Genomic DNA, 23,048 nt, shown 5'->3' on the forward strand with positions numbered 1-23,048 from the left:
CACAAGTGAGGGGGAAATTGTTGAGAATTCCACTTGTGAGTTTGTACCTATTGGAAAATTTGAGTTGATGATGGGTGTTTACATGGTTGGGCCCAAGACCCAATAGGCTTAAGCTTTTGGGTTAAGTTGGTGCCCACCCATGTGTATTAAGCCCATCCATGGATTCTTCCGGTGCTAACAATTATATCACTGATCTAGGAGAATTTCTCTTCTACAACAACAACTTTTAAGTCTCACAGGTAGTGTTGGTTATATGAATTTTTTTATGCCAATTTAATAATTTCTTTAAACAAATTCAGAGCTATTAAAACTACTTCATTCCAAGTTATTTTAGGTTTACCCCTACCCCTTTCTAATATCATCGCAACAACTAACGTAGTCTTTCTCACTAGCGCTATATGGCCTACATTGCAAGTGCCCCAACCATTTGAGTTATTTCTCCTTTATCTTATCTTCTACAAGAGTTATGCCTAACTTACTACAAATATGTTCATTTTTTTAATTTATTTTTTAATGTTATATCATTAGTCCATTTAAGCATTCATATCTCGGCAACTTTCACTTTTTAGATATGTTGTTTATTAGTTGTCCAAGATTTTGATTCATATAGCACAATTAGTCTTATATCAGTCCAATAAACACTATAAGAAATAAGGTTATTAGTGACGGTTTTAAACCTTCACTAATAATAAAAAAATCGTCACTAATAGTATTAGTCACGATTCAATCAGTATTAGTGACGATTATAACTTTGTCACCATATCTGCGACTACTAATAATTATTAGTGACAAACTATTCAAACCGTCGCTAATAGTGGAGTATTAGTGACGGAAGACAACCGTCACTAATATCATAAAAGCATCACTATAAATCATACAATTCTTTGCTCAAATTCATCACTAAAGCCGAAATATTAGTGACAGTTTTAATAACCGTCACTAATATGACACTATTAGTGACGGTCAATAAACTGTCACTAATGTTACGCTTTTAGTGACGGTTATTAAAACTGTCACTAATAATATACTATTAGTAACAGTTATAAAACTATTACTAATATTATGCCTTTAGTGATCAGTTTGAACCAATAAAATGTTGATTCTATAGTGACGATTTTAGCCTTTAGTGACGGTTTAGAAACCGTCACTAATACTGTGCCCAGCTATTATTGGTGATGGTTATTCAAACCGTCACTAATACTTTTCTTTTTGAAAATTCTTTTAAGAACCTGTAATCACATTTTAACATACATAAAATTAAAGCTGAATTACTAAAACATTCATAAATTATTAAAATTTAAAATATAAATTTTTCAAAATTCAAATACATCCAAATACAAATTCAAATTAAAATATACAAATTAATTTTGTTCATATAAAAAGAAATATAGGAAAAGTCAAAAGCTACACGTGCATCTGACTCTACTATGGTGTGTGGCATCATCTTAGTGTTCTAACAGCTACAAACCCTACAAAATAATAATTATACAAGAATTTAGCTAGTATATTACAATGTTTGAACATATACGCATATACTATAATTAAAAATGATTTGATAGTAAAATGATCAGAAATTCGGACATAGTATAAAAAAAGGATACACTTGTAACTAAGTTTGATCAGTCAGAATTCACCTGATTTGATTCGGATCTCATATGCCTAAATTGTAAGCTAAGTGTTTAAAATGAACTAAGTTTACTAAGTTTGTTTGTATTCTAACTTTACTTCTAAGTGGGGAAAAACTCCCGGGGAGGAGTTTTTGGGCATCGTCAGTTCTGACACGTCCAGCTCAATGTGGCCGACGTGTCGAGACTGACCCCAGGAAGTTTGGACCTTATATGCCTGAATTGGACACTTGAGTGCTTAAAATGAACTAAGTTTACTAAGTTTACCTTTAAGCATATAATTTTTGACCGAGGAGGAGTTTTTGGGCTCCGTTAGATCTAGCACGTCTAGGTCAATGTGACGGGCCTATTAGGACTGACCACACTCGGTTTGAAGCTCATATGCTTGAAATGGACACCTGAGTGCTTAAAATGAACTAAGTATACTAAGTTTGTTTGTATTCTAACTTTGCTTTTAAGTGGGAAAAAAGGTCCCGGGGAGGAGTTTTTGGGCACTGTTAATTCCGGCACGTCCATCGTAATGTGATAGACGTGTCAGGACTAATCCCACTTGGTTTGGATCTCGTATGCCCGAATTGGACACCTGAGTGCTTAAAATGAACTAAGGTTACTATGTTTCATATTCAAACTTTACTTCTAAGTGGGGAAAAAGCTCCCGAGGAGGTGTTTTTGGGCACCGTCAACTCCAACATGTCCAGCTCAATGTGGCAGATGTGTCGGGATTGACCCCAGTCAGTTTGGACTTTGTATGCCTGAATTGGAATCTTGGGTGCTTAAAATGAATTAAGTTTACTAAGTTTTTCTCTAAGCATATAAGTTTCAATCGGGGAGAAGTTCTTGAGCTCTATCAGATCTGGCATGTCCAGGTCAATGTGATGGACGTGTTGGGACTGACCACACTCAATTTAGATATTGTATGCTTGAAAGGGAAACTTGAGCGCTTAAAATAAACTAAGTATACTAAGTTTGTTTATATTCTAACTTTACTTCTAAGTGGGAAAAAAGCTCACAAGGAGGAGTTTTTTAGTATCGTCAACATTGGCACCTCCATCTCAATATGACGGACATGTCGGGATTGATCTCGCTTTGTTTGGATCTCGTATGCCCGAATTGGACACTTGAGTGCTTAAAATGAACTAAGATTACTATGTTTCATATTCTAACTTTACTTCTAAGTGAGTAAAAAGCTCCTAGGGAGGATTTTTTGAGCACTGTAAGCTCTGGCACGTCCATATCAATGTGACGGACGTGTCAAGACTGACCCCGGTCAGTTTGGACCTCGTATGCTAGAATTGGACACTTAGGTGCTTAAAATGAACTAATTTTACTAAATTTTCCTCTAAGCGTAAAATTTTCATTCGGAGAGGAGTTTTTGGGCTCCATCAGATTCGACACGTCCAAGTCAATGTGACAGACGTGTCGGGACTAGCTACACTCGGTTTGGACCTCATATGCGTGACTTGGACACCTGAGTGCTTTAACTATACTAAATTTACTAAGTTTGTTTGTATTCTAATTTTACTTCTAAGCGAGGAAAAAGCTCCCAGGGAGGAGTTTTTGGGCATTGTCAACTCCGGCACGTTCATATCAATGTAATGGACATGTTGGAACTGATCCCTTTTGGTTTTGATTTCGTATGTCCAAATTGGACACCTGAGTGCTTAAAATGAACTAAGGTTACTATGTTTCATATTCTAACTTTACTTTTAAGTGGGGAAAAAACTCTCAGAGAGAAGTTTTTGGGCACCATTAGCGCTTGCACATCCAGGTCAATGTAATGGATGTGTCGGGACTAATCTAGTCAGTTTGGACCTCGAATGCCCGAATTGGACACTTGAGTGCTTAAAATGAACTAAGTTTACTAAATTTGCCTCTAAGCGTATAACAAGATTTGCTAGGAAGATCATTGAGCATGTTATGAACCAAAAATGCATGTACCAATTTTACAAAAGTATAGACAAAAATAATGACATTGAACATTACCATAATATAGGTATAGATAACACATCCACAATAACTTATGGGGCAGACGGGTCTAGGATTTTTCTCTCTTTCAATGCAAACCTCTTGTTCATTCGCTTCTCGATGATTTGCAAACACCACTAGTAAATCTCATAGCCACTTAACTATCCTGTATTTTGTAGTTCCTAACTAATAGAGCTTTGATTTTTTGCTAATTATAGCATTTGTGCTTTGTAATTCTTACTGCAAGATGAGAATCATAAAATCAATTATTCAATTCCACAACAAAGGTCCAAAAGTAGCACAGAATCTCACTTTTATAGTTGATAATATTTCCTTAAAAAATAATAAAAATAAAAATAAAAGAAGTTGCCAGGGACTTCTCTTTCATATTAATATTTGATTTAATATGAGAATCCGAACAAGTATTTTAAGAAGATAATCCAACTGTAACTAAGATATAAAAAGCAATTATATTTTTCAACCAAAAGCTTACTAAAAATACACATTTAATTCAATATTTATCTTACAATTTTTAACAACTATAAATGTAATAACACTAAATAATTGTTAACTGAACTAGTTGAAGGTAATATAGATATAGTGTCTGGATATTAACTATTATATTAAATTTCTATAAGACAATAATAATATTATTTCTATTAATAAATTACAAATATAAACTAAAATGTTAATTAACATATATATTTATACTTTTAATATCCATTTTAATAATAATTTATATGGTTAACTAACATTACACGTCAAATTAAAAATAATTAATATTTAAACTAGTTCAATTCTTTTTTATTTTTATTAATTATTTATTATTTTAAATATAACAATAAAGTGTTATTATACAGACATTATTGTCTAAGAACTAAGAACTAAAATAGTGAGATCATGAGAATTCTATCATTTCTAGGAAGAAAATATTATTATTATTATTATTATTATTATTATTTTGTTATTTTTCTGACACACCTCCCAACGCGGCTTTGAGGCCTTGAGAACTGAGCGACCCCCACCCTCACGCAGTTTCCAAGGGACGTGTCCATTGTGGAGGGCTTTAATCGTAATTTCCTTATATGTCATAGTTGACTCTTCGGAGTTTAAGGTTTCTGTTTAAACTAATTAAAAATAATTAATATTTAAACTAATTTAATTTTTTTATTAATGGTTTATTATTTTTCATATAATAATAAAGTGTGATTATATTATTATAGAGACATAATTATCTAAGAATTAGGGGTGTACAAAATTTACCAAAAAATTAAAAACCAACCCAAAATTGGACCGAAATAACTTCTGATTTGGTTTTTTGATTTTCGGTTTTGGTTTCAATTTCCAACCCAAAATCAAACCGAAAAACCAAAACATCTTATAAAAATATACATATATATATATATATATATATATTATAATAAATCCTTCAACTAATAATGTTCCAATAAACTCAATTTTGAATAAAATAAATATATCTTCACATTCTTGACTCTTTTTTTTTTTTTTAATTTTAAATATCAAAATGGAAATCTGGAAAAAAAAAAAAAAAGAAATAGTTAGCGACAGGCTCTCCTCCCTTACAAAATTTTAATTGCCTTCGTTTATTAAAAACTGTAAGATACTGCCCATCTTGGGCATATAAAATACCAGATTTTATTTTCTTACACCAGGTAAATAGTAAATTTAGTTTATTAGTCATTCCTTATCAAGTCTCTGCATTTGAAAATTTTAAATTTGCAATCATATATTTGTGTAACAGTGTTTGTAATCAATAGAGTGTAGGGGGATTGCTCTCGCTTTGTTTGGATCTCGTATGCCCGAATTGGACACCTGAGTGCTTAAAATGAACTAAGATTACTATGTTTCATATTCTAACTTTACTTCTAAGTGAGTAAAAAGCTCCTAGGGAGGATTTTTTTAGCACTGTAAGTTCTAAAACGTCCAGATCAATGTGACAGTCGTGTTAGGACTGACCCCAGTCAGTTTGGACCTTGTATACCAGAATTGGATACTTGGGCGCTTAAAATGAACTAAGTTTATTAAGTTTTCCTCTGAGCATAAAATTTTCAATCAAAGAGGAGTTTTTGGGTTTCATCGGATTCGACATGTCCAAGTCAATGTGACAGACGTGTCAGGACTAACTACACTCGGTTTGGACCTCGTATGCGTGATTTGGACACCTGGGTGCTTTAACTATACTAAGTATACTAAATTTGTTTATATTCTAATTTTACTTCTAAGCAGGGAAAAAGCTTCCAGGGAGGAGTTTTTGGGCACAGTCAACTCCGACACGTCCATATCAATGTGATGGACATGTTGGGACTGATCCCCCTTGGTTTTGATTTCGTATGCCCGAATTTGACACCTGAGTGCCTAAAATGAACTAAGATTACTATGTTTCATATTTTAACTTTACTTTTAAGTGGGGAAAAAGCTCTCAGAGAGAAGATTTTGGGCACCATTAGCGCTCGCACGTCCAGATCAATGTAATGGATGTGTTGGGACTAACCCAGTCAGTTTGGACCCCGTATGCCCGAATTGGATACTTGAGTGCTTAAAGTAAACTAAGTTTATTAAGTTTGCCTTTAAGCGCATAATTTTCAATCGGGGAGGAGTTTTTAGGCACCATTAGCTCCAGCATGTCTAGGTCAATGTGACGGACGTGTCAAGACTAACCACACTCAGTTTGAAAAAATGAGACACAAAACTTTATAACATGTATAGGAATATTGAATTTGTTGAATATATAGATAATTATATAATATCTAGTTACATAGACCTAAGTGTGGAGAATCAACTAGTCGAGAAGGTGTTCAAGCTTGGACTGAATTTCATAGCAAGATTTGCTAGGAAGATCATTGTGCATGTTATGAACCAAAAATGCATGTACCGATTTTACAAAAGTATAGACAAAAATAATGACATTGAACATTACCATAATATAGGTATAAATAACACATCCATAAGAACTTATGGGGCAGACGAGTTTAGGATTTTTCTCTCTTTCAATGCAAGCCTCTTGTTCATTCACTTCTCGATGATTTGCAAACACCACGAATAAATCCCTTAGCCACTTAGCTATCCTGTATTCTGCAGTTCTTAACTGATAGAGTTTTGATTCTTCGCCAATTATAGCATTTGTGATTTGCAATTCCTATTGCAAGATGAAAATCATAAAATCAATTATGCGATTCCACAACAAAGTTCCAAAAATAGCACAAAATCTCACTTTTATAGTTGGTGCTATTTCCTAAAAAATAAAATAAAATAAAATAAAAATAAAAGAAGTTGCGAGAGGCTTCTCTTTCATATTAATATTTGATTTAATATGAAAATCTTGACAAGTATTTTAAGAAGATAATCTAAGTGTAACTAAGATATAAAAAGCAATTATATTTTTCAACCAAAAGCTTACTAAAAATATACATTTAATTCAATATTTATCTTACAATTTTTAGCAATTATAAATGTAATAACACAATAATTGTTAACTGAACTAGTTGAAGGTAATATAGATATAGCGTCTGGATACTAACTATTATATTAAATTTCTATAAGACAATAATAATATTATTTTTATTAATAAATTACAAATATAAGCTAAAATGTTAATTTACATAAATATTTATACTTTTAATATCCATTTTAATAATAATTTATATGGTTAACTAACATTATACGTACATTTTTCAAATTAAAAATAATTAATATTTAAACTAATTCAAATCTTTTTTATTTTTATTAATTATTTATTATTTTAAATATAACAATAAAGTGTGATTATACAGACATTATTGTCTTAGAACTAAGAACTAAAATAGTGAGATCATGAGAATTCTATCATTTCTAGGAAGAAAATATTATTATTATTATTATTATTATTATTATTTTGTTACTTTTCTGACACACCTCCCAACGCGGCTTTGAGGCCTTGAGAACTGAGCGACCCCCACCCTCACGCAGTTTCCAAGGGACGTGTCCATTGGGGAGGGCTTTAATCGTAATTTCCTTATATGTCATAGTGAACTCTTCAGATTTTAAGGTTTCTGTTTAAACTAATTAAAAATAATTAATATTTAAACTAATTTAATTTTTTTTTATTAATGATTTATTATTTTTCATATAATAATAAAGTGTGATTACATTACTATAGATACATTATTATCTAAAAATTAGGGGCGTACAAAATTTATCAAAAAATTAAAAACCAACCCAAAATTGGATCGAAATAACTTCCGATTTGGTCTTTTGATTTTCGCTTTTGGTTTCGATTTCCAATCCAAAATCAAACTGAAAAACCAAAATATTAATACTACCCTACAATATAATATTTAACTAAAATTTATATATATATTAATAAATCTTTCAACTACTAATTTCCTAATAAATTTAATTTTGAATAAAATAAATATATCTTCACGTTCTTGACTCTTTTTTTTTTTAATTTTAAATATCAAAATGGAAATCTGGAAAAAAAGAAGAAGAGAGAAATAGTTAGCTTTTATAAACTGGACAGACTCTCCTCCTACAAAATGTACATATTGCCTTTATTCATTAAAAACTGTAAGATACTGCCCATCTTAGGCATATAAAATACCAGATTATATTTTCTCACATGAAGTAAATAGTAAATTTAGTTTATTAGTCATTCCTTATTAAGGTCTCTGCATTTGAAAATTTTAAATTTGCAATCATATATTTGTGTAACAGTGTTTGTAATCAATAGAGTGTAGAGGGATAACGTTCAATTCGATTAAAGATTGAGAAAATTTTTTTTTTTTATAAATTGAATAGTCGGTTCACTGTTTGTTAATGGTTTTTAATTATAAGAATCCATATATTTCAGTTCAGTGTTCAATTTTGGATAAAATCGAATAAAAAAAATAATTATAATCCTACTAAGAACTAAAATAGTAAAAGCAATTAGTTTAAAATTCTTGTAAGAATAGAATTCATATCTTATAAAACTAATTATAGAAGAAAGTTCATCCTATCAATGAACAAGCCTATAATAGTAAACAAATATTCTAATTCTAAAAACCTGAAGACCTCATTTAAGTATTATTATTAATTACTTTTCTGACAGAAAGGCATGAGCCTCACCTCCCAACGCGGCTTTGAGGCCTTGAGAACTGAGCGACCCCCACGCCCACGCGGTTTCCCAGAGACGTGTCCTTCGGGGAGGGCTTGAATCGTAATTTCCTTGTATGTCATGATTAACTCATTCGAAGGTTAAGGTCTCTGTTCAAAGCATTAAGAAAGAAAACCAAGAAGAAGAGCTATACTGTACTGTACTGTACTGTACTGTTGTTCTCTCCCCATTATAAAGTAGTGGGCTGCCGCATCCATCCCTTCACACAAACAAGAAGCGTTAGGGAGACACTGAAGAGTGGGGGGAAAGGGAGATAGAGCTTTAGGAAGCTATTGGAGATGGGTGTTATGGTAAGTGAAAATTCATCATACAGATTTACTTACCAAGGCCACCCATTCCAATGATTTCCTTTGGTTCCTCCCTTTCCCTGCCTCCTCTCATCCCACCCTTATCCGCCTCCTCCTCATCATGCAGATGTCTGAGAATGCTTTAGAGAGAGAAAGACGAAAGGAGTAAGAGGGAAAGAGAGAGTTACTGGAAATTTTGGGCATGGGGTGCTTGGAGAAGAAACACTATAGAGAGAGAGAGAGAGAGAGAGAGAGAGAGAGAGAGAGAGAGAGAGAGAGAGAGATTGGGATTGAAGGAGGTTCTTCCCAAGACCCCCCATGCCGATGATTTCCAGCTGCTGCTTCCCTTCCCCTCCTTTTCCTATTCAGTACTCTTATCCTACCCCAATCCCATTCATGATTAACTCTTCTCTACGTCTACAATATTCAATCTTATCTTTTTTGACTTCCTTGATTTCGGATATTATGAAGATGCAGCAGGAGATTTTTATTGATGGCATATTATAAATGGAGAAGTTCTAATTAAGATCTACAATCCATGTAAGATCTCAGCATTAAAATTTTCTATTTTCGTTTAATTGTCGACACAGTTTGGAATTTTGTATGGCCCCTGATTTATGAGATTTTTTTTTTGTTGACTCAAATAAGAAATTGGGTTCTATTAAAATTATTATTTAAACTAATATTTAGGATGAAAGACACCTCTCCTATTTTTAAAATGTAGTAGATCTCTTGGAGCTTTCAAAATATGATAGATCTTTCTTGATATTTTTTGAAAGGATACACATTTTTTAAAAAGTATTTATTTTTTTAAATAAAATATAAAGAAATACTTATATTTTTAAACAAATTTTAGATGAAGTTTCTAAAATATTTGAAATTTCATGAAAAATTATTATATTTTTCTCATTTTGAAAGGCCAACGTCTTTTACCCATATATATATATATATAAGTATAATTATACAAAATAAGTGATCTACTATTTTTTAAAAAAATTAAATGAAATTTAGTAATTTTTTATTCTCTTAAAAATAATAATTTAAACCATTAATATTAGAACGGTAATATTGGTGATGTAATGTAATGCGTCGAAAATTTAATTTCAGTTTCTTAAAAATAAAAATAAATCGCCCCATATGAAAATTTTTTTCTTTATCAAAACTTGTGAGATGGACTAGCAAGTCTTTTCAAAACTTATTGGATAATCTAACAAGTTTATAAGGAAAACTGGCTAGACTATCCAAAGGGAGAGAGCTGAACAAAGAGAAAGAGTTATTTGTAATTAATTATTTGCTGAAAAGTTAGAAAACAAAGTTAAATCACCTACCACTCCATCCCAAACAGGCTTATTTCACTCTCTCATGGGTGCCTTGCATCTATTTTTTAATAATATATACTAATCTAAAAGCTTAAATTTTTTTTTAGCCAGCATTGGCATTCAAAAAAGGTGCTGACGAGTCATATCCTCAACCTATGGAAATTACAAAATAACTACAAAACTTACTCATAAAAAAAAAATTGTAGCCCATAAAAGAAAATATCATCATATCAAATTGCGTCATATCATTCGCACAAAAAATAATGCTCTCCTTTCACCCCCTTTATCAAGATTCGTGTATCTATCATCGAATAACTTCTTCATTATAATATTTTGTTCTCTTTAATTGAGAAACTTTTTTTAAGAAACTTTTCACCTTATGTTTGCATAAATTTTTTTTTTTTAATTTTATGTGACGTTTATATGTTTTGTAGTTATTTTGTAATTTTCTCAAAAATTATAATTATAATTATAATAAAAGAAAAACACAAAGTAGGACTGCATGATTTAAAATAAACTAAATTAGATAATGACTTGTCAACTTCTTTGAATTCCAATGCTTGCTGAGAAAAGAAAAGTAAAAGGGAAAAAAATCTTGGGAGTCAGTATATAGACTCGAGATGGGGTGATGGTGATTTTTTTTCTCAACTTTTCTTGCATGTAGGTAATTAATTACAAATAACTCTCTCTCTCTCTCTCTCTCTCTCTCTCATTGATTGAGTCTGATATTTGGCTGTCACGTGTCAATCAATGGCTGAATGGTCCAACGAGTTTTCCTTAAAAACTCGTTAGATCATCCACCGAATTTTGGAATGCATCAAAGTGGGAAAAAAAATTCTCACTGAATCGTTATTTAATATTTTTTTATAAAAAATAAAAGAGGGAAAAAACTCAATGGTGTATGCCTCAAGCAAATTGGATTGAGGACAACATATTTCTTGCTGACTCATCTCTGATACAAAAGTAAAAGTAATACTTTACTTATACAACAAGCAACACTTTACATTTCTTTGACTAGCTGGATCTGATCTTTGACTAGCTTATCCATCAAAGATCTTTGAGTGCTTCGATCACTTTATCAAAGCTGGATTTGGCCAACACTAAAAAGGGAGTTAGCAGATTTACGCAACGACTAGTTTATGTTTAGTTAGAGGCTTACAACCAAAAGTGGTGAATCCTAGGTTGTTAAGTTAGCCACAATTTTGGGCTACTCTTAGAACAGATGGACGATTGAGGTCCCTATTGCCAGACTTAGTAAGATAAGTGAATAATAGATTAATTATAGCTGAGCAGATATCTGAGGATGCACCCAAAAGGGCTAGCATATCCAAAGAAGAAGAAGTTTAGAAATAATAATCCCTTCTGAAAGCAAATCTTCAATAAGTAGGAGAATCATTAGTTAGAGAATTGAGAAGTAAGAGGATGGTGAATTGGGTTTTAGAATTTTTTTTTTTTTTGCAAAATTTCTAAGTATAACCCTTCTTCAACTTAGGTTGATTATAATCACTCTCCAATCAACAACTTAATACTTATCAACCACTTTATTTATATTAACCAAAAAAAGATGATGTTGCTTATACAACTTTTAGTGCTTCAATAAATAACAATTCCAGATTTGATTTATGTATCAAAAACAATATTAATTTCAAAAAATTATCTCTTAAGTGTCCTTGTAATTTTGTTTCAATAGGATGATTTATTAAACTCAGTTTCAGTACTTCAGTATTTGAATCCTATACTTCCACACATATCCAAGTTTTAGAATCAATATATTTTCCTAGCTATGAACAATGACAACTTTGGAAAAAATTCCTTTCAGCTATGATATTCAAAATTAGAACTCAATTAAGCTTTTGAATATGTCAATCCAATCAACAAGTGTTGACCTTATTGGTCATATCCCGTTTTTTATTATGACAAATATTCTGATATTTAATGGTAAATGAGTTTGTGTGTAGGACTAATTAGATGTATTTTATGGTGCACGCACATGGACTTGAAGAAGACAAAGACCCTAAAGACTATTATATGTTGTAATTTGTATTTATCATTTTGGATCTGTAATATTTAGGTAGAAATGGTCTAATAATTGGTGCATATCATGCATGTAGAATTACAAAGCTCAAAGACCATAAAATGACTCTAGGTCCCTACACATCAATACCATAGTTGGACCTTAGGGAAATCGACACCGGATTTTTTTGGTGTCCTAAAGAAGACCTAGAAATGACCCTAAGATACTCATTCATGCATACATATGATATATCATTTGATTAGGGTGATTGAATGCTTGAAATAGGACCAAAATGCACAAAATGTGCACACTCGGTCGACCGAACTTACCTGTACAAAAATGCCCGATCGACTAAACTCTTACAATTCATTTGACCTCAGTTGACCGAACTCCCTAGGAGTCAACTCTATTGACCACCTGGTTGACCGTGCCCATATTACATTGCAACGCCTTGGTAGATCGAGTTCCTATGTGCAGGAACCCAACAGTCTGGTCGACCGACCGAGTCAGTTCAAAATCTTCTCGGTTGACCGAACCTCGCAAAAAGGAAAATCACTTTCGGACTTACAAGTCTGGTCGACCGAACTCACAGGTCATTTAATGCCCGATCGACCGAACATCAAGCACTTTGGTCAACCAAACTCATCTCGGTTGACTGGTGCTCTCGGGTTGCCCCTTATTTTTTATTGCAGTTAATATTTTTAAATGAGGTTAATTTATTTAAATAATATTAAAACTTTTATAATTATTCCATTTGTGTCCTTAACGGTCATATTTTGGGGGAAGTCTATATATACCATCTCATTTGGAATAATTAGCATAAGATTAGCAATACAATTAGTGAAAAATTCTCTCAATTTCAAAATCCTATTTTTGCCTATTCCACTCCATATACTCTCAAACCTTCATTCCCTTGATACCTCATATCCTTGTGAGAGTGTTATATTGTGTTATTGATTATTATAGTTTGCTTATACTCCCATTTGCTTGGTTGTTTATTTGATATTGATTTTGGGGAGTTAAGCAAAGAGTTATCCCACAGATTTTACTTAATAAATCTTGTGCTGGGAAAAACTCATTAGCTTGAGGATCTTAGCATTGTCATTGCAAGATTCCTTAAAGCTTTATTTTCTTTGTGTATTGACAATATTTTACAAAGTTAGATTTCAAACAACTCTTGCGCTAAATACATTTTGAGAAAATATTTTTGAGTTCGTTTGAATAAATATTGCTAGCATATTTGAAACACTAAGCTGATATTGAGATTTCATATACTTTGCTTTCAAAGATTAGCTTGCTTGAACACTCTTGTGCTTGATTAGATAAAATCATTATATTGAGTGTAGATTGCATACATACACCACTGAGCTTACAGTTCCTACATGTTTGGTGTGAATTGATTATACTGTGCATATTGGGCACATATTTGCTTTTCATGAAAGCATAATCACTGTACCATTTGATTGTGAAATTACTATTGTATTTCTAAGCGTGGCTTGAGAGGGCGGTAATCCAACTCGGAAGGATTGTGTAGGTTGAGATCAGCCCTGTGTTAATTGACCTGGTTGTAAAGGTCGAGGTCAGCCCTGTGCTAATTGACCTGATTGTTTAGGTGCCGCTCCACCCGTTAAGTGAGCCTATAGTGGTAATCCTTGTGCTTGTTAGCTAAGGTGAGGACATAGGCAATTTGGCCAAACCTCAATAACATTTCTGGGTGTCTTCTCCTTTACTGCTTTATTGTGCATGCTTGGTTAATTTTCTATTATAGTTTAAATTCCATTGTATATTTACATTGATTTATTTTACTTGCACTAGATTGACCTTAGGCTTGTGTAATACTATTGTTAATGGATTGACCTAGGGGATAAAATTTTTAAATACCAATTGACCCTCCCCCCTCTTAGGATTGCACCAAAGCTAACAATTGGTATCAGAGCCTCGAAACTTAGACTTAGGCTTCATTTAGTAAAAAATCATGATGGCTCGTGTTAGTGCATCCCCTTAATGTAAGGGAAGACTAGTCACACACCCACTAGTATTCTGTGGTGATAATTATGCTATCTGGAAATTCAGAATGAATGTGTATGTGAAAGCTTAAAATTGAAAATTTTGGAATGTCATTGATCAGGGTGATTGTATTCCTATTAAATTCATTGGTTGTGCTAGTGTTCTTAAATCTGAGTATGAGTTGAATGATCATGATAGGAACTTAGTACAAATAAGTTTTGATGCCATGAATACCTTACTACTTGCTTTAGATTCTAATGTTTTATGTGAGGTTATGACGTGTAGGAATGCTAAGCAGATCTAGGATGAACTTGAGAGGAGATATGGAGCACCCATGCAAAACAATGTGATCTCTCGTGTGACTCAAGCCCTACTAATCTTGAAGGAGGTAACCAATGCTTTGTTGCCTTAACAGATAATGAAGTTATCTCTGTTACTTCTGCTTTAGTAGATAAATCTGGTAATGATTCATGTGATGAATTGAATGATGCATCTGATACTGAATCATATGATAGCACTGATAGTGAGAGCATGCCTACTTATGAGGAATTGCAAGTTGAATATGTTAGAACTCATAAGTCTCTTGTTGAAACACTTGAACGCTACAATGTTTTGAAAAATAAGAATGAGGCATCATTGAAAGAACTTGAATCACAAATTCTTGTTAATAAAGAAAAGGATTTGAAAATCACGAATTTGGAAAACAAGAATGCTAAGAGCTTAAAGACGTAAGATCCCAACTTACAATTGAAAATGAAAACGATCTTCATATCCTTGATCTTGAAAATAAAGCAAATAATATGACTAAAGAATTTATGAATCTTTAGAATGTTTGCAAAGGTCTAGAGAACTTAAAAGTTCAAGATCTAGAAAAGAAAATTGAAGACCAGTCTAAGATCATCTATACATTCACTAAAGGTAAATAAAATTTTGACAAACTCTTAAGTTCACAAAAGATGACCTTAGACAAAGAAGGTATAAGTTATAATGAGATTGAAAATAAGAAAAGAAAGAACTTATACATGGGGTACTTTGTAAAATAATTGAAACACTATGCTAGTATCTTCTCTAGTCCATACACTCACACCACATGTGTCTCATGTAAAAAGAAGGGGCACGTAAAATTTTATTGCCCGTTTAAAAGAAAAGGTGTGAAATCCAAACGAGTATGGAAAGTCAAAGAATCACCGACTCCTAACCCATCAAAAATCAAAGATAGAAAAATGATATGGGTTGTTAAGATAGAAAACCCTTTGAAATTCAAGGAAGAATTTACTCAAACAGGAATTACATGATCACATAATTCTTCCTTAGCATTTAGGATTAGCCATAGGGGGTAGTGTTGACTAAAGACTTAGGAAGTGGTTCAGGCTGAAAATGTAAAATCTTCAGTATATGTCCTCTACTCAAAATTTTATATACTAAAGATCTTGAAAAATTAAGCCAATACAGAAATTCAAGCAAAATAACCAATCTGAACTTAATGCATATATTCATTGGTTAAAATATAAAATTATTGGTTGCTTGAATAAATTCCACTTCCAAATGGACTAGGCATCTTTGCTTGGTAAATATTTCCAAATGCTTAACCTATGCTTAAATATAATACTTTAAGTTAAGTCATTGTTGTCCATTGCACAAAATTGAGTGTTAGGGTTCCATTTCATATCATATATCACTATACCCTAAACTCACTTTTGAATATGAAAAGCCTAAAATGCCTAATAAAAAGTTTAGTCATCACTATAGGCTTGAAGAACTATTGATCATAAAATTAAAATATTTCTGGTGCTTATTAAAAGTCATTTTTTTTATCAAAATTAGAGGCATCCACTAAGGGATTCAAGTTTCACTATTAAATAAAAAAAAAAAAAATATCCCTTTGAGCTTAAATTATAAATCCTTTAATTTTGGTCTATATCCTCCATAGGAAATATTTACCATACCATGATCACATCAGGTAAAGATCCACCCTTTCATTGGTTTGTATCCTTGCTCCAAATTTGTGATCATATCTAAAGGATATATTCTAATCACCAAAGAGCTACAGTCAAAATTCATATACTTTAGAGCTCTTTGCTAAAATAGTTAGGACAATATCTTTAGACTTCCTATCCTGAAAAATGTCCTGCCTATCTTAAATACTCTTCTAAACATAATAGAATTTTACTTATTAAGAGTATTCAATTTTCCTCTGAGCTCTCAAACTTTATATAAAATCATTTAGAGTTTCATCCTCATGAATTAAGTTAAATGGTTAAAATGATTAATATAGGTCTCAATCTAGATGATGGAATAAAATTCAAAGAAACCTATGCACAAACCTTAACATTCAAAGCCATTTAAACTTAGGCCTCTCACATATTGTAAATCGTAAGAAAAGAGGTAAATATAGGCTTAGCCCACTTAAAGATATATACATTGTGACTTATTGGTCCTCTAAGCCTATTTATCCAAAGCCAAGATATATATATCATTGAAAATCTTAATACACTTGGTTAAAGAACCTGAAAAATAAGAAACGACATCAAATGAATTAGCGCATAACTCAGAGGGAGCATATATTCTTTCATGGTTATATAAATTAAAATGCTTTCATATTTTTATTTCATGCCTAAATGTCTATATGAGTATTGCATTGAATTCCTAACTATCCATGGTTATTTATTATTCATAGTATCTAGTTGGATGGTTTACATTTTATATAGATAGTTGATTATACTACTTGATTGCATGCTTAGTTTAAAATGTCTCCTGCATAGCAGATGCAGTTGATGTGAATTACATGCTAGTAGTGGATTATAGGTTCTTATGTCCCTTGCATTGAAATATAAATTACTTGTTTGAACCTATCAAGTACAGGTTTTATAGGAAAATGTCCTATATACAAATGGCATGCTGCCGAAATTTCGCTAGGATTTTCCCATATAAAACCTAGTGTTAAAAATGATTATGATAAAATTCACGTTAAAATATTTTTAAAAGGATGAGTGAAAACTATTTGAAAATTAATGAGTGAAAACTATTTGAAAATTAAGTTTCTGTTAGCTTTGGTGTATTCCCAAGAGAGAGGGGGGGGGGGAGTGAATTGGAATTTTAAAATTTATCTCCTAGGTTAAACGAGATAGCTATATAGCACACCCTAGGGTCTTTCTAAGCATACACCAATTGTGCAGATAATGATATGCAAAAATTAAATCATGTGAAACATTCACAATATACATATGTGGTAAATATAAAGTGCGGAAATATAAATATACACACGATATGTTATCGGGGTTCGGCCAACTGTGCCTACGTCCCCGCCTCTAACTTGTAAGCCCGAGGATTCCACTAATGCTCACTTTACGGGTGGAGCGGCACATAATACAACCAGGTCAATTAGCACAGGGGTGACCTCAACCTTTACAAATTCTCCTTGTGGGGCGGAGAATGCCCTAAGTCAAATTCATAGAGTTGACCCTAATCTGATCCTTCCAGGCTAGATCAAGCCCCCTTAGGCCATGCTTGGATCACAATCAACTGGTACAATGATTATGCTTTCATGTATAGCAGATATGTACCCAATACGCGCAATCACATACACATCAATAATGTAAGTAAATGTAAACTCAGTGATGTGTATTTTTGTGTAAGACACACTCAACAAGATATGATTGCTAACATGCGCAAGGGTGTTCTAAACAAGTTGTATCTTTGAAACAAGCTAAATGAAATCTCAATAACAAATCATGGTTTCAAAGATGTTAATCAAGTATTCAAACTAGTTCAAAAGATTTTCCTTCAATGTAATGAGCACAAGAGTAATTTGAAAATATTTTAACTTGTAGAAAAATATTTTGCACAACAAAATCAAAGCTATGGGACACTTACAATAACAATGCAAATATCCTAAGCTTACTAGTTTACCCCAACACAAGATTTATTTTATTCAAATATGTGGGATAAACTTTTCTAATTCCCCAAAAATAAATAAATCAATCAAACAAGAATAATGAGAGTATTAGCAATACCTAATATACACTAGCACAACTAATATGCTCTCACAATACTAAAATATGTCAAGAGAATAGAATTATGAGAGTATTTGGGTAAGAATAGGATTTTGAAATTGAGAGGATTTTTGTTAATGATTTTGTACTAATCACTCACTAATCTAGACAAATGAACTCATATTTATAGGTTAGGGTAAAATTAAAACCATTTAGGACCCAAAGGGAATTCTTAGAAAATACACTTAACCCTTATTAACTCAATTCTACTTCAGTTAAATAATTTTTAACCCGCCGAGATTTGGGTGGCTGAACCGTGGTTCGGTTGCTCGAATAGACTCATTTAGAAAAGCATTTAAAAATAGTTCGGTAGCCCAAGTGAAGGTTTGGTAGTCCAAACAAAAGTCAGAAACATTCGTTTGTAGGTTTGAGTGCCCGGTGCTAAGTTCGGTTAACCGAACTGACCAATTCGGTTAACTGAACTGACCAATTCGGTCACCCGAGGTCTGATTTGAACGCGAAGGTTTGGCAGCCCGAGTTGGTGAAAAGTAACGTTCTAAGGGTTCGGGCCCCTGAGGGCGATAGGGTCATTTTGGGTTCTGTTGCCCAAAGTTTGGTCAAACTGTTGACTTTCCTAGGGTTTGGTCGCCCGACCTCTCTCAATATTTGCAATTTTGCCCAATTTTACTTCAATTAAAAATCCCCAGAAAATAGAAGTGATATTGGGGACTTTATTTTGTGCAAGTGTTGGGACCTAGGGTCTTTTCTAAGCTCTTACCGAGTACGCAAAAACCTAGCGTCCGGTCGACCGAAAGATGCCCTAAGGTCATTCGGTCTCTATGGTCAGTTTATGGCATTTATGAGCTTACAAAACCTTCATGCATGACATGCAGAGATTATTACAGATCGATATCCTAATTACTATTACAGACCCGTATAATATAAACTATAACAAAAGAAGTCTTCGGGGTCTTTAGACTTTGAATCTTCATGTGCTATTAGTTGATTTGCTAATTATATACCTGCACACAAACTTGAAAGTTATCAAATACCAAGAGTATTTGTCATTATCAAAACTGAGTATGACCTATTAGGTTAACAGTTTCATCCTTGCATAATCATCAGTTAGTTAGGAGAGCTGAGCTCCTTTCCTATAGAAAGAACTTATAGGACTCACATGCATCAATTCACATTTTTGAATATTGAGGCTCTTCAAAATATACCCTAAACATTATACCCTGTGCTTAACGCTTTACGATTTGATATGAAATGTTCTTGGGTTATGAATTGCATAGAATGCCTTAATATCTATTTCCAATGCACTTGTTGTTTATAAGGATGACTATACTGATTAGAGATAAATATTGCTAATAAATATCCAGTATAGTGGTTGAAGAATGGTTTGTGTGCTCACTTATACTTTGGCATATTCAATGAAATCAATCCCTTGCAAAGTATAAGTAATTTATAGTATCTAAGCAATAATTCAAATTGATAGCGGCAGCATCAAAAATTAAAATGTCTATCATATTATGCTCACAAACTTTTAAGGCTTAGATATGTTTTAACTATAGCGTGGCATGTGCTATAAAATGATCTTTGTAAAAATATTAAGTTGATATTTATTGCTTTGCCACAAGTTGTTTGTGTTTTCCATATAATATTGCATGTGAATTATTAAATCTTTAGGATCATCATGGTTGTGATTTTATGGTTATATTTCAGTTTGTGTGCTTAATTATTAAACCAGAAAAATGGTACTTGCTTGATCTTTAAAACTTCTTTTTCAGAAAGCAACCCCCAGATTTTTAAGCAAACATCATAAGGGGGATATATATTTATGTACGCATACATATATATATATATATATATATATATATATTTATTTATTGTAATACTTTATGACAAGACCTATTTTCAAAACTAAACTTTTTTCTTGCTTTATTATTATTATTATTATTATTATTATTATTATTATTATTATTATTATTATTATTATTATTATTATATACATATATGGTTTTAAAGTCACATAACTACTTCTGTAACTTCACATAAAAATGCATGTGAACTAGTTAGACTGTATTTGTGCTCAAACTTTCCTTTTGGTATCATATGTCGCGTGCTTTTAACTCAAATCTTTCACGAGTCTTATGATTTGTGTCAATTGAAATGGTTTGTGCATATTTATGGTCTAACTCTGTTTTTCATGTTATTTAAATCATTTAAATGACCAGTTGTATTGTTTGTATGCTAAATTGCAGAAGTTATCTTTGTCATTCATTTTGCATTATATGACTATTCTTTCTCTTGAATGACTAAAAGTTATACTTTTATTTCATGTTTTGAGAATATTGAACTGTTTGAGTACATACTTGTGGATATCTTGAAAATATTTTACTCAATCAGCTCACTTGCATACAGAAATTTTTCAAAAATGTTCTATTTTCAAACGGCATGCTGCCAAATTTTCTAAAAACCTTTTCCCAAACATTTCCTGTATTCAGATGATTATTTGCCTATATGTCTAAATGTTTATTTAGACCCTTTTTGTTGTTGCCAAAAGGAGGAGAAGTAAGCAAGTATTTATCATCATCAAAAAGGGGAAGATTGTTGACCTTATTAGTCATATTCTGTTTTGATTATGAGAAATACTCGGATATTTAATGGTAAATGAGTTTGTGTGCAGGACTAATCAGAAATATCTTATGGTGCACTCACATGGGCTTGAAGAAGACAAAGACCTTAAAGACTGTTTTGTGTTGTAATTTATATTTATTATTTTGGGCCTGTAATATTTAAGTAGCAATGGTCTGTAATAATTGGTGAATATCATGCATGTAGAACTACAAAGCTCAAAGACCATAGAACGATTCTAGGTCCTACACATCAAGACCATAGATGGACCTTAGGGAAATCGACACCGAATTTTTTCGGTGCCCTAAAGAAGGCCTAGAAATGACCCTAGGACACTCACTCATGCATACATATGATTGATCATTTGATTAGGGTGATTGAATGCTTGAAATAGGACCGAAATGCATAAAATGTGCACACTCTATCGACTGAACTTACCTGTACAAAAATGCCCGGTCGACCGAACCGGTGCTAGGTCAACAAGTTGACCATAGCCCAGTCGACCGAACTCTTATAGTTCATTTGACCCCGGTCGACCGAACTCCCTAGGAGTCAACTCTATTGACCACCTGGTTGACCATGCTCATATTACATTACAACGCCTTGGTCGACCGAGTTCCCATGTGTTACTCAACGGTCCAGTCGATCGTCCGAGTCAGTTCAAAATCTCCTGGCCAACCAAACCTCGCAAAAAGGAAAATCGCCTTTGGACTTACAAGTCTGGTCGATCGACCTCACAGGTCATTTAATGCTCGGTCGATCGAACCTCAAGCAGTTCGATTAACCAAACTCATCTCTGTCGACTGGTGCTCTCGAGTTGCCCCTCATTTTTTACTGCAGTTAATATTTTTAAATGGGGTTAATTTATTTAAATAATATTAAAACTTTTATAATTATTCAATTTGTATCCTTAACAGTCATATTTTTTTGGGAAATCTATATATACCCCCTCATTTGGAATAATTAGCATGAGATTAGCAATACAATTAGTGAAAGATCTTCTCAATCTCAAAATCCTATTTTTACCTATTCCACTCAATATACTCTCAAACCTTCATTCCCTTGATACATCCTATCCTTGTGAGAGTGTTATATTGTGTTATTAATTAATATAGTGTGCTCATACTTCTATTTGCTTGGTTGTTTATTTGATATTGATTTTGGGGAGTTAAGCAAAGAGTTATCCTACAGATTTTACTTGATAAATCTTGTGCTAAGAAAAACTCATTAGCTTGAGGATCTTAGCATTGTCATTACAAGATTCCTTAAAGCTTTATTTGCTTTGTGTGTGCAAAATATTTTACAAAGTTAGATTTTAAACAACTCTTGCGCTAAATACATTTTGACAAAATATTTTTGAGTTCATTTGAATAAATATTGTTGGCATCTTTGAAACACTAAACTGATATTGAGATTTCATATACTTTGCTTTCAAAGATTAGCTTGCTTGAACACTCTTGTGCTTGATTAGATAAAATCATTATATCGAGTGTAGATTGCACACATACACCACTAAGCTTACAATTCCTACATGTTTGGTGTGAATTGATTATACTGTGCATATTGAGTACATATCTGCTTTACATGAAAGTATAATCACTGTACCATTTGATTAAGAAATTACTGTTGTATTTCCAGGCATGGCCTGAGGGGGCGGTAATCCAATCCGGAAGGATTGTGTAGGTTGAGGTTAACCCTTTGTTAATTGACCAGGTTGTAAAGGTTGAGGTAAACCCTATGCTAATTGACCTAGTTATTTAGGTGTCATTCTACCCGTTAAGTGAGCCTATAGTGGTAATCCTTGTGCTTGTTAGCCAAGGCGGGGATGTACGCAATTTGGCCGAACCTCAATAACATTTCTGGGTGTCTTCTCCTTTACTGCTTTATTGTGCATGCTTGGTTAATTTTCTATTGCAGTTTAATTCCATTGTATATTTACATTGATTTATTTTACCTGCACTAGATTGACCTTAAGCTTGTGTAATACTATTGTTAGTGGATTGACCTAGGGGATAAAATTTTTAAATACTAATTCAACCCCCCCCCC

General features: G+C 32.6%; 1 long non-coding RNA gene across 1 annotated transcript; it reads right to left on the reverse strand.

Annotated features, from left to right (window-relative positions):
* Positions 1-6,463: 6,463 nt before the first annotated feature.
* On the reverse strand, positions 6,464-9,773 carry LOC131154322 (uncharacterized). Its single transcript, XR_009136420.1, has 2 exons — positions 8,697-9,773; positions 6,464-6,747 (listed from the first exon to the last, which is right to left on the reverse strand). It is a non-coding gene; the product is annotated as an uncharacterized LOC131154322 (long non-coding RNA).
* Between the last annotated feature and the right edge of the window lie 13,275 nt (positions 9,774-23,048).

This window comes from Malania oleifera, chromosome 4 (assembly GCF_029873635.1).
Source record: "Malania oleifera isolate guangnan ecotype guangnan chromosome 4, ASM2987363v1, whole genome shotgun sequence".
NCBI lineage: Eukaryota > Viridiplantae > Streptophyta > Magnoliopsida > Santalales > Ximeniaceae > Malania > Malania oleifera.